This window comes from Strix aluco, chromosome 18 (genome assembly GCF_031877795.1).
Source record: "Strix aluco isolate bStrAlu1 chromosome 18, bStrAlu1.hap1, whole genome shotgun sequence".
Taxonomy (NCBI): Eukaryota; Metazoa; Chordata; class Aves; order Strigiformes; family Strigidae; genus Strix; species Strix aluco.
In genome coordinates, this window is record NC_133948.1 from 6,391,780 (window position 1) to 6,409,368 (window position 17,589).

Genomic DNA, 17,589 nt, shown 5'->3' on the forward strand with positions numbered 1-17,589 from the left:
AAATCAGTGCACAGACTCCTAAGAAGCCTATCTTACCATATCTTTAATTTGTAGAATTTTGACAGTTAGAAGAATGGTGAGGCTACTAGAGATTGTAGTGTCACAGGCTTGCTCACTACATATTTCATAATTCTAATGGAAAGCACTCATTACAAAAAAACTTCACATGAAGTAAATTTTATTCATGTACGAAGTCAGCTATTAATAACCTCGTCCCTTTAAAAGCATTTCTCTCCAAACAACTAGTTTCTTTTTTTTTCTTTTTTTTTTTTTTTTAACTACCCCCTCAAATGTCAAATACCTTGCAATTCCACAATTTTAATTGGCACTGGAGATCATTAAATACATTTATTGCCCAAAACAAATAAGCTGCACCTATGTTCTCTCCTTGTCTCTCTGTGGTTCTCTCTTAGGATTTTTCCCAACTTGCAGTTTAACAACTTACCCAACTTTATATGCTAGATCTTCAAATTAATTCTACCCCTGTTCTGGGTTTATTAACTTTAGAAAGCAGAGGTAGGTTAAGTATAGTAACATTATTTTTTTATTGAACTACAGTTCTTATGATTTTTGCCAGAAAACTTAAATTTTCCTGGTGGTGTCACTATGAGATATCTTTCATTTTATATGACCTGATCATTTCAGGTAAAGCTTATAGACGTGTTCACTACCAAACAAACCTTTTACCTTCTGAAGTTTCCAAACATCTCTTTTCAAAAACTCAGCTCTGTCTGCAATGTTACCCACAAAAGAGTAAATAAGCCACAACACTGCTAAAGCTAATGTCATTAGGTTGCTAAGAGACACCTTGAATATAATTCAGATTGATCCATAGCTAAAGACAGACAGCCAGTAACACTGTTAAAACATCCTCACAGGCTTCTTGTTCCTTCTTTTCTAGAAAATTATTCACACAATTACAAAATAGTTGAAACAATTTTTAAAAGAGTACTAGAACGCAATGAAGATTGTTCCTTCCACTATTCGGATACAGGCACACCCAACTGCTCATGCTCAGTCCTTTCTCTAGGCATCTTTTCCCCCTGGTCACTCACACCATTCTTTCAAAAGGATGTGTCACAATTTTGACCTCCCTCTTGCTATATCGCTTTCCATTTAAGCCCTGGATGAGCCTCAATCCTCTGATAGGAATTTTAGGAGTACGTAAATGAAAGTCAGACTCCCTATGAAAGACTTAAACTAGTTTGGAGAGCTCAAAGTACCCCTGAACTTTTAAGACATTAGAAACTATTCATCATAGGCAAATAACATGGAGAAGCTTGCTTCTCTCTCTAATGAGAATTAGGAGGCATCTTTCCTTAACAAAGGAGTAAGTCTCATATTGTCCAACTTTCAGGTCTTTAAGGAAATGGGAAAGCTATGCAAGAAAAGTAGGAAAACTGAGTTTGTTTCAGAGGAATGGAAAGAGAACAACATTAATACAGTACTAGTAAACAAGGTTCCAGTTTCCTTTTGATACTTCCGAATAAAACCTGCAAACAATACTTCTTGGCTCAAATCCAGATAATAACAAAAACCTTGTGTGACAACCAATGTGCAACTCTATGTGCACCAGAGATGTTCAACCTTCTAGAATCACCTACTGAGTTTGTAAATTTGGGTATAAGGGATTAATTACATAATTGAGAAGTGCCCAGAATACATCTTGCCACTATTATTACTTTTCCTATATTTAGGGGTTTTTTTAACTTTTCTTTTCTACACTGACTTCAGATCAAAGTATTGCCAAATTTGCAAACTAGTCAACATTTTTTACAGAGAGAAATAAGAACAGATTCTCTTACAAATACATTTTTACCAGCTTTCTTTATCTTTTACTTACTCCCCACTTCATAGCCTTGGTTTACATTTCAGAATCTGACAGGAACAGGGCTTATTCCACTAAACCAAATTACAGGTATTAATTAATGGCTCTCGCTTGTTTGCCAGCTCCTGCAAGCAGAAGGGTAGATAAAAATGTATTTACAGCAGAATTTAATTACCCATTTTCAAGCCACTGGCCTCCTGGTAAAAGTCTCCCAATGTAGTGCAGAACAGGACTCGGATTTAGAATTAATTTACTGTCAGCAACGATCTGCAATTTAATGGCTTAATCAAGTTTGCTATGAAATTGGTAGGGAGCTCTGGAGCCTAATATTGCCCCAGAGCCTGCTGTATCTAAAGACAGGTTTCAGAGATCCATAATGTAATCATGGTCCAGCAAATCCAAGATCTCTCTCATATAATCAGGAACTGCCTCTAGCAAGCTTACTGCTCACATTACAAAGTTATAGCTCATGGGTTTGAAGTTCAGTGCATATGTTTGACTCCCTCTTCCAACTAAATCTCCCAAAGAAACTGTACTTGCACGAATACCAAGATCAGCACATAAATACAGGCCAGTGTGTGACTAACATATTCTCTCTTGTCTTTTCAAATCATAATGTAAATATAGAAAACTGTTAATAAAAAAGACAAAAGGATTTAACACACAACTGCTTCTTTTAGCTCTATTCAGAATTTTCCCTACAGTATGATTAAAGTTCTTTCTATAGGAGCACATCTGAAGATGGAAATAAGAGATTAAGACCTTGAAAATCACAGTTGAGATAAAATCAGCTATCAAGTGAGCCTTTTGTTTGTTAAAATTTGGAAATTTAAAAGATCTCAATTACCTTTAAAAATAAAACCAATCCACATTTTCTGCTAGAAGACAACTGATAGAATAATAAAAGTCTAAGTGCTGAAATATAAAATGTTATGCCAGAAATAGGCGGATGAAAACTATTCTCTTGAGCTTTCAAGGCCACATTTTAATGATCTCAGAGGCTCCAACCTTTCAAAAAATATGAATAAGCTTCTCACATGGGGTGTTTAGCTGGGCTGAAATATTCCAAATTCTCTGCAAATTATCACCGGCTGTCAAAATACCCTGGGGGAAACTCCTAGAAGCGCTTTGAACACCATACCATCACAGCAGCTTACCTATTTTACTACTTTTTCCCTGCTAAGATTATGAATCATCCTTATGTCTCCCATTCTGTCACCCATCCATATTTACATCATATCTGGCACAATGGTACTAGTACATCCAAACGCTTCTTTTTGCAGAACTGAGGACTGCCTTTTCTTTTTTTTCTATTTTCTCTTTTTTATGTTTTTTCTTCTTTTCCTCTTTTTTCTTTTTTTCCCCATTTTTTAAAAATAACCTCAAAGCTTTTCCCCCCTCATTTATTCTCAAAACAGAGTAATACACAATACCTCTAAAGAAGCACTACATCACTATGTGGAATGATACTTTATATGCTGAATTTAAGAAACACAGATGCAGAAGTTTTGGTTCTTAACTCATAAGTAAAACGAACATGGATACATTCAGAATTGTACAGACAGGACCACTGCGCAGTCCTACAACTTCACCAAAAGCTGACATGTGCATGTGGTGGAAGAGTTCAATCCCTATTTAGGGTTAAATGAAACTCATGGGTTAACAATTATGAAACTTATGTGTAAATGAAGATCTAGTACAAGTCTAAAAAATACCAAGCTTAAGTTCATTGAATTACTTGTATCAAGAAAAATCTTAGCTAATAGCAAACTCTTGTAGTAGTATTTATGTTATTGAATATGCTGCTGTCAGAATTCAAGCATGCACCAAATGTAAAACAATCAGAATCCTGAAACACCAACCCAACCCCCCCAAAAAACCCTGAAATGCACAGACATGGTGAACTACATGTTAAAGGTAATACTGTGGATGGATGTTTGAGTAGTGATCACTTCTATAAAGTAATTGTTTAAATTCAGGAGGTAAGCTGAAAAGATGGAGAATGCATCTCCATAAGGGAAAAAAAAGCCAAAGTCTTACATCATAGCTTATCATTACTAATAAGTCCCTCCTGTAGTATTTCTCAGTTGAGTTTACATACAAATATATAAATTGACAGTAAGTCCTTTAATGAGCGTATTGAGAGTACTGCAACATGGAGTCAGACATCCAGAAATGTCTCATTAAGCATTTGACCACATCCATTCTAAAAGGAGAAAGTTATGAGGAAATTACTGTAAGTGTCTGTACCCTAATTAAAAACCCTAATTAGGTTTTATTTGTAAGACTGAGCTTTAATCCTCTAGTCTCACATCCACTCAACTGAGTTACCAGATAATAATAATTTCCTTAACATCTGTATAGATCACTGGACTTCCAATACATCATTTTCTTAACAAATGCATTGTTCCCATATACTCTACAACACTGCTTTGTTTATTTATCTGGAAGGACATGTTTCTCATACCATGAAAACTTCTTCAGAAGCAAGGAAATGCTACTTTTTTACTCTAGTTCTAGAGGGTTCCTGCACATTCTGTTTTAAATTCTACAGGTTGTGTATTACAAGGATATGTTATGAAATATTACAGAATTTATTCTCTGAACTTTAAGCATGGGCTTGCCTGCAAAGATGGCTGAGAATATAGTTAAACTCTTCAGCATCTTAACAAATAAGTACATACTTCATCAGAAAAGCAGAATGTTCATTCATAAAAAATATGCAAAAAAACTCTTTTACAGCATTGTGTATTTCGTCTGTCAACAGTGTATGTGCTAGCATGCTTCTGCACATGCAGGAACAGCAAATTACCAGAGCACATGCACAGATCTTGGAGCACGCACCAATGATGGCAATGACAATACTAGTGGGTTCCAGTCGTTACAGTAGTTCTAATAATCATTTCCCTGCCCATTACGATACCGTTTACAACTAACAGCAATGAACTGAAAACAGCACCTCCTACTTCCTAGACTCCCCTTCCTCATCCCAGACAGCACTTCATGCAACTAGCAGGCCTAAAAATTCACTCCACACATCACAACTTCAGTGTGTGATCTAACACCGGTTTCTTCACTTACACATCAGCAGCTTGGTTTGTTTTTCCTCTCTCCACAAGAGTATGCCCAGCATTACATGGATGCTGTATTGCCACAGGTGATTTTTTTGATTGCATTACAACAGGAAACTGGATGTTTTCAAACTTTAAGTTTGTCTGGACCTTGATCTAAATTTTTAAACTGTCAACAATTTAAACACAATTTACATTCAAATAAAGTTACACCATGCTGGAATTCCTTTCAACTTGAGAGAGTGGTAGGCATAATGCTTTGCTTTGTAAATTCAGAACAGAATTTTCTTTCCGTGCAATCATCTTCAAATTTACACACTGAATTTCTTTCTAAACAGCTGCAGAGGGCTAGCTGCTAAGAGCAAGCAGCAGCAAAGCCCGCCCCCATCTCAAGTGGGAAGCTAGGCTGCAAACCATCAAAATGCCAAAGGCACAAAATAGCATGCTTGTCCCAATTTCTTCATCTTATTTTGGTATGCTTTAAAAAAACCAACAACACATAACTCATTAATTATAACCTTTCAAAAGTGTTTTCCTTTCCCCCGAACTGTTAAAATTTAGTAGAACTGCAGCCAAAGTTCTAATAAAACTATTTTTAGCCTTTGTCATGCAGAGAACATCATGAAGAGTCTCATCTTTCTATTAATGCAAATGTATTTAAGCAGTCAGTGTAGGAAAGTTTAAAATATGCTAATCACTGTTTCTCTGGACTCCAGTCTCTAATGTCTTTGCTGATGTATACATATCACAGACAGGCTAAGTAAAGAAAACACCATCTTTTAGAATGTCAATACGTATTAAAAACTGCATAAAGTGACAGGACTATGTATATTTTACTGCCACATTTATATATTTCATAATTTTCTAGATTCAACATCCTTTTAGTATATAATGTTCTTACTTTCTGGTGTCTGAGCTGAATTGCCACAGTGTGTTATAAATGGAAATGCTTTCGATAATCACATGCACTGTTTTTCTTTTTAAAGTGATTCAGTGCTGATGAAAGGAGCCAGATTGACGGCCTTGTAGATTGGAGTTCCCTGTTAATCCACAAAGAAAACAAGGCTCTGTCAGGGCAGTAGCTGGACAGCTTCCCTCCAGTACCTCTCCATTTAAATCCATAAGAGAAAATGAAAAAAACCCCAGTGTACGTATCACATCTCTAAGTCACAGTCCGACTCTGCCTGCTCATATCCCTAACCTTGCTTCTTATTTTTACTACCAGAGAAAGAGTCAAAGAAAGCAATGCGTTTCTGGGATTGGATTGCTGCCCATGAGCTGCTTTGTAGCACACATTTAAATCCAGCAGCACACATCACTCTCAGGCCAGCACATGCATCTTCAGTGTGTAGTTAAAAGACTACATGAATGTTATCTAATAAAGTGTTGAGCTGCAGCACTCCTTTTCCGAAAGCAACTGGTTCTCTCTCATCTACTGGATGTCCCATCAGGAATGACAGACACTTTCTTCAGCAGGTTGCTATGATAAGGAAAACCTACCCAAGATAGATGTATGTAAGTCTCAATTTTGTCACTGTTATTTATGAAAATGAATACATATTTTATTAGCAATGTGGCCAAAATACTGGAAAATATTATTTTGGATTTGATTTATCTACCACATAGTTTATAGCAGCAAGCATCACATCTGAAAGACAAGGCCTAAATGCTTATCCAAACCACCTGTTAACTCCGAATCCATAAAACTGAACTAGAAATTTAAAGAACAATGATCCTTTTTTAATGACACAGAAATATGTCAGCAATTAGGGGAAAATATGCTAGCACAGAAATAAATAAATAAAACCACAGGATTTTAAAATACCAAAAGTAGCTCAGCCAGAATACTTAGAACAGAGCTACATGGCTTAGTCACTTGGTTACATGACCACAACAGAGTGATGTGGCCAGAAACAGGAGTGTTTCATGGTGCAATGACAGCTATGAGTCCAACAGCTTCCTCAGACACCCTCCTGCCACATTGAAGTAAAATCCTGCCTGCCCACAAGGAACTAGGGAACGGTTACTAAAGAGAAAATGGGTCATCCCCTTCTTAATAGATATTCTGTTATATAGATGTTTTCTTATCTCAATAAAATTTCACAAATAATATTAGCCTTGAGTTTTTGTAAAAGATCAAATCCCATTGAAATGCAGCCTCTAGTCTTCTTTGGAAGCATTGGTTGTGTCTAGAATTGTATTTTATCTTCTGTTAACTGAAAAGATACAGCTCTTAGAGTATATGTTAAGTGCTTGCATTCATTTTTTCTCCAGGTGAAGATGCCCATGCCATTTTATTTCTGGAATTTCAACTGTTCAAAATGATCTCCAAATCTTCACATCAACTACACCAAACATGTCACCTACTGCTAAAGAAGGAACCAGGAAGTTTCAAAATATGTTCAAGAGTGATCTTAATGTAGTGTGCTTTGCTTTGAATCATATACTGTTCCTTTATGACTACATTTCACATTTTATGAATTCTAAAAACCCACAGAAAGAGTTAAATCGTATTTGCCTTGCTGAAATGAATAGTCTCAAATACGTCTTTGAGACCATGCACTCTAGCCAAGATACTTTTGGCTCTATATGAGCATATTTTTAAAATGTGTCGCTAATTATTTATATAGTTCATTATCTCCTCGCTATGCTGATCACGACTTGTTTCCCTTGTCCACCCACTGCCTCTCAGGTAATGATGAACTAATGGTTTGAATGTGTCTGAAACTACTTTTTAAGAAGGAAAAAAAAATTAACCGGTGTAGCCACTTTGGAGGAACATTCAGTGAAATCCAAAAGTGAGATCTCATTGTCATTAGGTTTGAGAAGCAAGGCACTTACATTGCAACTTTCTTTCAAGTACAGAAAATCACCTATCAAGGTTTCTTCAGGAGCAATGCAGGTACCTTAGACAGCTGTGACCATAAGGAAAGAGAAAGAGAGAACATCCCAAGTGATGATTGCTTCAAAACTGTTTGTTTTAACCAATGTAGTTAATTTCTGGCCCTCCAAAATAAAATAAGCCATACCAAGGCCCCAAATGACCTACCAATACTGGTATATATTCCCCAAGGAGAGAAAAAATGGCCATTTACAGAGAGCATGCTGCCAAATGTTACTGAGCCTGCAGTCCAGCAAATAGCTGGTGGTTGCCTCTCTCCCAGCATGACAGAAAATGGTAAGACTGGTGGGCACACTTCCACGCTCATTAGTATGTCTTTACACAGAACAGGTACTGTTAGAATGTATTTACACAGGTTAGCTACAACTATACACACCATTTAGAAGCCCTGTTCTCAAAATACTTACGCTTATCGAAGTACATTGTGAGCTGTCTGCAACATCACTGGAATCACTTGTGCCAATTATTTACAGTGGTAAATAACTGAAGTATCGCGTATACTTTCACACACCTCACTATTTAACAGCAATCTTCCACGCTGCCAGTGCGCACCAAATGTTTTCAAGTGTCTGAAGATACTCAGAGCTTCATACACCCAATCTTAATCAGTTAGAAACAGAATTGGAATGCTTCTTTGGAGGGCAGAATCACAACTGCTGCTTCAAATCAGAGATGCAGTCTCAAAACCATTTAAACAGACAAGCAGAAGTTTTGATGCCTTTAGTAAACTGGTCTTGTCCAACTCCCAAATTCATTCAATTCTCATCAAAGTACTTCATGCTGAGAAAGTAACTTGCACTATTTCCTAATATAAAGCCCATGTTCCAAGTTGCAGGAATGTTTGCTGAAGGACAATGCTGAGGACTACAGTACTTTCAATTTTAACTTCAGGTTAGTTTATCATAAGAACTAAAAATTCTGGGACTGTAGTTTGTAGTTACGTAGTTACTTTTGATCTAAACACAAACATTCTGCATGACTTACCTTGTTATTTTTAAACTCTTCATGGAAGGACTTTTTTTTCTTTAAACCAACATTTGTCAGTAAAGCGCCTTTTGCATTTGGAATCTGCACTAAGATCCTTAAACATAGATGTAAATACACAATCTGTGCATATAAAATATGCATGAGTGCTACGCACAGGTTAAAACAGGAATTTGTAAACTTCAACATACGCTAATATGCTCCTGTTCACACATCTCAGCTTTTCTGGTTATGTCTGATGAAAGAGGACAGCTCAGAAATACAGTTTTATATATCTTTTTGACATTCAATACACTTTTCCCCAGTACGTCTTTTATCTCTCATGTACACCACCAAGCCATGGGCTCATCGTAGGCTCTAATATCCATATTCAGAAAGGGATTTCATTTAAAATATCTTTCTCCCAGCTGTGCTGCCTTTACAAAGCACTGTACACTTTGTACAGTGTTTACATAAACTGGATTTTTGATCCAACACTTCTGGTGCATTTTAGCCAGTGAAAAGCAAGTCTGGTAGCTTTGAGCAGCCTTCTTTCTGCAGATCTAATCACTAGTACTTCTCCAGGAAACAGAGTGAAGTTCGTTCAAATAATGATCTAGTCTACATTTATATGCTGTTAGAGAACAATTTGATTACTCATACAGATAAGGCGGTATCTTGCTTGCACTACTCATATTACTAGCCTTGCTGACTTCAGTGGTACTACTGGTAATCAGAATTTGGCCTACGCTATGTGAAAAAAAATGAACACTGACACTAACAAAAAGACTTGTAGGTATTTAGAAATGGAATATAGACTCCTTTGGCTTTAGGTCATCAATTTTAACATGAGATTCTTTTGCCAGCCAGTCACTCATTTGAGTAGTGATCGCAATAGCAGCCTTGATATGGCTGATGAATCTCTTAGAAATGCATCAAAGGACTCAGTTTAATTCAGATTGAGAACTAGAAGACAACTAGAGTTGAAGAACCAGTTGTTTCATAACGTAAAGCCCAGCAGTAAAATTAGTGTTAATTGGTTAGTTTTTTGGAAGCTGCGGCAGAGAGTCTGAGAGAGCTTTAGACCTGAATATGAAACAATCAACAGAGGTGTTACAGCTGTTCCTGCTGGAGAAAGCTTTGATATGCACTACCATTTTTATCATCTTGCTTTGATGTAATAACTATTTGAAGGTAAAATATAAATTTTCATGCTATAAAAAGTAAATCAGTCCCCTAAATTATTTGTAAATTAAATCTCAAGCCAAAATCAGAGAGCCATCATCTAATTCACCTCTGAATTTAGTAGTAACATCACTGAGCCTAAAGATTTTAGTATGGGTTTTAAGGTTAAGGCTTATATTTTTTAATATCACCCGAATATTTTGTCTCCAACCAATTTACTGGACAAGAAGCCTTGCAAATGAAGCTACTACAAAATTCTCCAGTCTGATTCATTAGGGCAAAAGTTAATTAAATCATGTTCTCTCCTCAGACATACTAGTTTGTCTTAAAGATGATTAAACAAGAGGCAAATGTAATTAGGATATGAAAAAGTATAAGCAAAAAAATTAATCTTATAATGTGTTTCAGAAAAATGAAGTAATAAATCACCTTGCTCCATAAGCCTTTTGTTTTGCTGTAACTAATAATGCATTGACTTTCTTTAACTTTCTTGTCTGATGCAAGTATTACATTTGAGGCAATTTAGAAGGGAACTGGGACTGTGACAATGGACAGTACATTCAGGAGAAAGATAATATATACAGCTAGATCAGGTGGCGTCCTTCCAGAGAGCAATGAACAGAACACCAGATAGTGAGATTTATGAACATATAGACTATAACCATAAACACAAAATTAAGATTTTAAAAAAATATATACACTTATCTCTTAAACAGAATGCCAACTCATATCCCAGGTTCAGCATACAATTGTTTTAGAGGAGGTGGAACCTTTAAAGGTTGGTGTCACTGACTGTTTGTTGGCTGAACGCATTTAAATGACAGAGTACAAAATGCAGAAAGAAAAACCATGCCCTTTAAGCACTACCTGGGTACTGAAAAAAATCCGTATTCAGTTCCTGAATCTACCTTTGACTTTCTTTAGATATTAATTAGCTCATTTGCTCTGTTCCTTATAGAAGAATAGAGATAAGAATGTTTCATTGCTCTTGTCTGTTTAGACTGGATTCACTGCTCAGTTATGTCAGTTATATTGAGATAATTTTGAGATGTCTCCTAAATCTGCAGTCACAAAACCCAAAAGCCTAGTTTTTAATATAAGAATCTGCACAGAATATTTTAATATAAGAATCAGTTTGAATATATCATATCCAGAAAAGGTTATCAGAAGACCTTACATTTGAATTTTATAAACCACCAGGATTAATGGATGTATTCACGAGAGAAATCACAACTACAGACCTATAATACTTGAAAAATACGTAACATTTTTTTCCAGAAAAATAACAAGGCAGCATTGCATCCAGCCCAGGCAAAACTGCCCTGAGTCTGCTAAAGGCCTGATTCACCTATGCTCTTTTGAACATCTGAGCACGCCTCATCTCTCCAGAGCTCCCTTAACAGCCACCATCATGCGTGTAAACCACTCAATCCCAGGCAGCAACAGCAACAGTGCTTGAGAGTACCTGCTCCTAGCTGGTGCCCCTCCCAACCTATGGCTCTTGTTAGTACACCAAAAGGAAAAAAGATGGAAACTATGTTACAACAGTGTTTTTATTAAAAGGTCATAATTGAGTCAATCTTTTTAAACTGAGAGAGTAAGAATATTATGTTTTAGGGAAGAAAGAAAAAAGTCTGTTTTCTTTCACAGCTAGTAATTTTAGTAGTCTTATACTGGGCATGTCTCATTGTTTGAGCCTTTAAATATCTTTTACTGCTTTCACTCATTCAGGAATGTAACAACCTGCTTGAACTTTGATTAGAAAAATTTTTTTTTTAAAACCACATTAAGATCTATTTTTGATGGAAGTTCTCTTCACAGCCTGCAGATAGGAAAGGCTTTTATTATACTGGCACTGTATCAACAAAAATCAAACCAGAAGTCTACATTTTCACAGGCAACAGTTAATCTAGAAACTAACATTAGAAATAGAACGTTACATAAGTCATTCCATTGATATGGAGAAGAAAACGGAAGATGGAATGGTAAAGGGAAATAAACTATTAAAACAGCTCATTGTCACTGAGTGCCATATGTTTAAAAATGCTCAAGAGACCCAAAATTATAAAAATTCAGAGACATTATGACTAACTTCAGCATTTATCAAAATCCAGATACTGGTTTTGGCAACGGATATTGTTTCTTTCCTTGCTAAAAATCTCACACATGCACAGCACATGAAAGGCACAGGAAAGACAGGTAACCTCAAAAAGGTCCTTTCACAGAGCCAGCTATCTAGGCTAAATACTGCATCAGAAGCATTCATAGTTTTTATTATTATGCTATACATATATATCTCTCCAGCCTCATTGCTCTGCCAGCATCAAGAGACTGCAAAACATCTCTGACTAGCAAGCAATACTCAAAATATTTACAAGTTGCAAAAATAAAAATATTTCTTTTTATTTCAGCCCAGTTTTTGCCTATTATCATAAACATTTAATGCTCTGACCTCAGTAAACAATGAATCCAAGTGAATGTTTGGGAAGCATGACAGATTCCTGCTTCACAAAAAGGCTTAAATGGAATACAGCACGTAGAGAAAACTATGTATTGCAAAAGACTAAAGCAATTACAATTTTTCCATCATGAACATGTGATACAGAGCTATATCTCAGCAAACTGCTGTTGTTATAGAAACTCCGCTGACATGTTGCTACTACGGTAAAAGTGGCATTATACTCACACTAATGTCCTTTTTATCAACCTCAGTTCAAAATTCAGAGCACTTTAATTCACAATCAGGGAGCTGCACGTCATTCACTGCAGCTGCAGGCAGTGTCAAATGCTGCTGTTGCCTGGTAACTAACAGGTAACTGGTGCAAGTCTGTTATATTTATGTACACAGAAAGCTAATGACAGAAGGCAAACGGAACATTTGTCTGTAGATAAAAAATTTGGTCTCTGTTTACTAAAATACAGGATATTCCTCTTGCAGTAAAACCGCTGCTGAAATATAAAGTAGCAGAATGAAAAACTGCACTTATTCCTTCTGCTCTTCAGTGTAAATGATTAAAAGTTATTGTTAATGTTATAGCTGCAGCAATTCATTAAGAATTAAAGAGGAGCAAACAGTAAGTTAAAATTTAGCCCCAAAGTACTGTAACTACTGTATGAGAGAAACGTTATTTAATATTTTGTCAGGAAATTTTAATCCTGGCATCAGAGTACCTGGCTCTCTCACTATCTGTACTACAACACTATGTAAACAATAGCATTTTAAATAGAGGCTGGTTTGGGTGTCCAAAGTTTACACTTTATCCAGAAGGCTGCTACTGCCCAGCAACCATTTATATTTCTTGTGTTCCCCTTAAATACTGACAAATTGAGCAGTGAGAATAGGCTCTGAATGGACTCAAAGATACAATCCACACTGGACTGAAATGAGCTGCTGCAAATAATCATTTCTTTACTCTGTTTTCAAGACCTTAATCCAGACCACCGCTTTTTGTTTTACAACACAACTTTATGCTTCCTGAAAGCATGAATTATTTGTGTGAATGAAGCTAACAGCAAAATTCCTACTAATTTCTTCAACAGCATCTCTTTTTTTGACGCAAGTTGGTCTTTTGTAAGTGTACTGGGTCTGGGTCTACAAACAAGTACCTAACTTCTCAAATGCCTTCTGTTAAGGGAACTTCTACACATAACATTAGAATATTGACTTTTTTTACCAGTAATGTCTTTCACCAGACCTTAACATTCAGTTCACATCACAGCTATGTAATTATTCTTTTCAGAAGCAGAGATGCAAAGAAGGCATTAACAGCCGTTCAAAATATCACATTTATGCACTTTTCTCTTGTCATATTAAATATAATTACTTCTGATGCAATCAAACTCATATCCTTCAGATGGATAAATCCAGCACCAAATTTAGAACCTCAAGCTTCAAATATGAGGCTCTTAAAGCAAAGCTTTAAGCCTTTACTTCCAGTTCAGTGAGGTACAATGTAAGAACAGTGAGAACATTAGGTTTAAAAATGGTATCTTTTTATGAATTTTCTTTAAATTATTCTGTTAGTTATTGGTTGCAAAGTGCTTTGAAGATCAAAGGTGATATATGAACTACATCTTATAACCCAGTCACCGAGAGATGTGGATCAAGTAACTGGCCAACATATATGCTCCTCAGAACTCATTATCACTGGAAAATAAACCACAGGATCTTCTTTTTCATAACACCTGCCAGTCCTGAAGGGTCTAAAGGACTTACGGTATGCACGTATTCTTCACAAAGATATGAACATACATGCTTTTAGGCTGGCACAATAGCTTATTTTAAAATGGGAGAGTATACAGTAGTAGTAGTAGTAAATATTTATACATACAGGTCTAGTTATAGGATCAGGTTTATTTGTTTAAATACAAATATAACTTCAATTATGCAATAATGAATTGCAATCAACTCTATGTAGTGCAAAAACTGTGTTAACAGCTATAAAGCATGCTTATAGAACAAACATTAGCAACTCCTCTGCCCCTTGTACATTAAAAGTAATACAGTCCATTTCCTATAGAATTTAAGAATATTATCTAGAATCATGAAGACAGTTTACAGAAGGATACCATACAATACCAAACATGATTTGTATACTTTTCAAGAATCTATTGTTTGAACTCCCTATAAATGTAATGCGGCCATTCTATAAGGACAGGTATGTACAATCGATAATCATAAATAAGGAAAATTTATGCATGTAAGTAAGCATTCGTGTTTATATAATCACAGGATAATTTAGGTTGGAAGAGTCTGGAGGTCACCTAGTTTAACTTCTGCTCAAAGCAGGGCAAGCTTCACAGCTGGATCAGTTTGCTCAGGGCTGGCTCAGTTTGCTCAGTTTTCTCACCAGTCGAGGTTTTCATCTCTCCAAGGGAAGAGATTCCATAACCTCTCTGCAAAATGACCACCCTAATTTTAAAGATTTTTTTTTTCCTTAGATCTAATAAGGATTCCCCTTGCTAGAGCCTGCATCTATTGCCTCTTGTGCTTTCACTGTGCATCTCCATAAAGAGTTTAGCTCCATCTCTACAGTCACCCATTAGGAAACATGGTTTCTAAAGTGTAATACACTCACTGTATCATCCCCGAACACACGACTCCCTGTTTTTGTGCAGAACATGTCCAAGACAATCATTACTTACACATCACTCAAAGAAGTACCACCATAGTAAACATATTTGCTAAAATAAAGAGTAACTTGAGACTAATAAAATCATCTGTATCTTTGGCAAGGAGAATTCAGAGCAATGGCTGCCAATGTTGGGACATAAAGAGATCTAGGGAGCACATTTCAGTTTTGAGGTTTTGCTTTGTAAACTGAATTTTTAAAAGAGCAATTGTTTTAGCACTGAAGAGTAATGTTATTCTACCTCATCTGAAAAGAATATTTCTCTGCATAACAGCATTAGGTGGAGAAACAAAGCCCTGAAGTTTATATCTAAATGGAAGCTCTGGATTTGTGTTACACAGGCTCTTGTAATTTACTCTGTTTCAGGTAAATCTGAAGTGAAGCAACAGAACTTACGCTACTTCATCTTGAACTAGTATGTCTGAACGGTTACGCAAGCACTTCTATGAAAAGGACAACCATGAAATCATGGCTTAGATATCTCGGGCAACTGGCAAGTTTTTAGAAGATAAACATGGTAGATCTGCAAATCTACTTACCACGTTTACTACTGAAAATTACTCCAAAATTCAACTCAAGACAACTAGTTCAATCTAATTTCTCCAAAAACTTACAAAAGCGTGCCTTCCTTCTTCACAACATTTTTGTTTTCATTACCAAGTTTAAAAAAAATTTTTTTTTACACCAATTATAATTTCACAGTCCAAAACTAAGTAAATTCCTTGGTGTAATGAAAGCAAATGCAGATAAACCAGCTATTAATTATAGGGATCAAAATGTAGTCTTCCATCTGCAATTCTGATTTTAAAAGAAACAGAACTTTGCCCATTTATGTATTCAAATGTCTTTGTACTTAAGTGAAAGTATTTTACCTGAAAGAAAGAATTCAAGGCACCTCCCTGGCACACATATTTCTCTCTGGAAGTTGTCTTCAGGTATACTAACATTATGCTATAGCTTTTATATTCAAAGGACTCTTCTAAAAAAGTTCTTCTCTGAACACAAAAGGTGCCCAAAAAACAGAACATGTGCAAACACATAGAAATCCAACCAGAAAAAATCTGCTGACATTCAGATTCAAGTGTCAGGATGTATACACCAAAACAGATTGGAATGTGCTGATCATAACCATTAAGCACTAGATCCTGCACTTTTGTATTCATGCATCCAGAACAAAGCATTGGAATTACTATTTATGTCACATCTTTGTTTATTAAACTCTCATTTCATGCTTAAATTATGTCCCAGGTACATATGTATATTATTTAAGTACTACTACCTAAGAAATCAATAAAAAATCTGCTGCTATAAAGATCGTGAAGCTAAACCCTCCTTCGCTCACACATTCCTCCTCAGAAAACCCCAACACCCTGATGTTACTGCACATGCAAACAAAAACACCCATCCAACCAACCAACCAAAAGAAGCAGCATGGACTGCAAAACTAGACTTGTCTTTAAATTTATCAGTTGCCATGAAATAGTAAAACAAAGACAGGACTTACTAAAAACTGCCAGTGATGATGCTCTTGATTTAAGGTGGTGACATGAGACTTAGAAATCTGGGTCTCTTCTAAAAACTGGGTCTGATCAAATATTTTCTGTGATGTTGCAGGGTGCAGACATGATGGATCATTTCCAAACTGTGTAGAAAAAACAAAACAATCAAGTGACCAGTTTGTTATAACTGCATTTGTACTAGCTGACTAGCACTTGCTCTTCTTACAACACAGCATGTTTCATTAATATGTTTTTTTATTGCATGTGCCCCCAAAAGTTGCTTGAAATTGATGGTTAAATATACCTTACATACAACAGAAGACAATCCAAACTAATAAATTCAGCCTTGCTGAATAAACATTTTGTCAGGGCAGGCAACAAGACTGAAGTCCAACATAAACTTTCAAAATAAGACTTAAATAGTGTGGTCATTGGTACCTTGCAGGAAATTAACTTCAGAGTGTAAATGAAAAAATTCAGTTTCAGTATTTTCTGTATAAAATGTAGGGACACAGAACTAAGCAGAAAAATGCCGACTAATATTTATCATTAGTCTGCAAGTTTGTCAGAATGTCATAGAATCATAGAATGGTTTGGGTTGAAAAGGACCTTAAAGATCATCTAGTTCCAAACCCCTGCCATGGGCAGGGACACCTTCCACTAGACCAGGTTGCTCAAAGCCCCGCCCAACCTGGCCTTGAACACTGCCAGAGAGGGGGCAGCCACAGCTTCTCTGGGCAACCTGTGCCAGTGTCTCACCACCCTCACAGGAAAGAATTTCTTCCTTATATCTAATCTAAATCTGCCCTCTTTCAGTTTAAAACCATTACCCCTCATCCTATCCCTACACCCCCTGATCAAGAGTCACTCCCCCCTTTCCTGTAGCCCCTTTAAGTCCTGGAAGGCCGCTCTAAGGTCTCCCTGGAGCCTTCTCTTCTCCAGCTGAACACCCCCAGCTCTCTCAGCCTGTCCTCACAGGGGAGGTGCTCCAGCATCCCGAGCATCTTTA

At 36.3% G+C, this 17,589-nt stretch overlaps 1 protein-coding gene across 2 annotated transcripts in view; it reads right to left on the minus strand.

The window, feature by feature from the left end:
- The window catches only part of RIMBP2 (RIMS binding protein 2), a 115,463-nt gene extending 98,747 nt beyond the window's left edge, over positions 1–16,716 (minus strand). For both annotated transcript variants that reach the window (XM_074844248.1, XM_074844247.1), the window contains exon 1: positions 16,586–16,716. The gene's annotated coding sequence lies outside the window, so the exon portion shown is untranslated. The remainder of the gene's footprint in view (positions 1–16,585) is intronic.
- Positions 16,717–17,589: the final 873 nt, after the last annotated feature.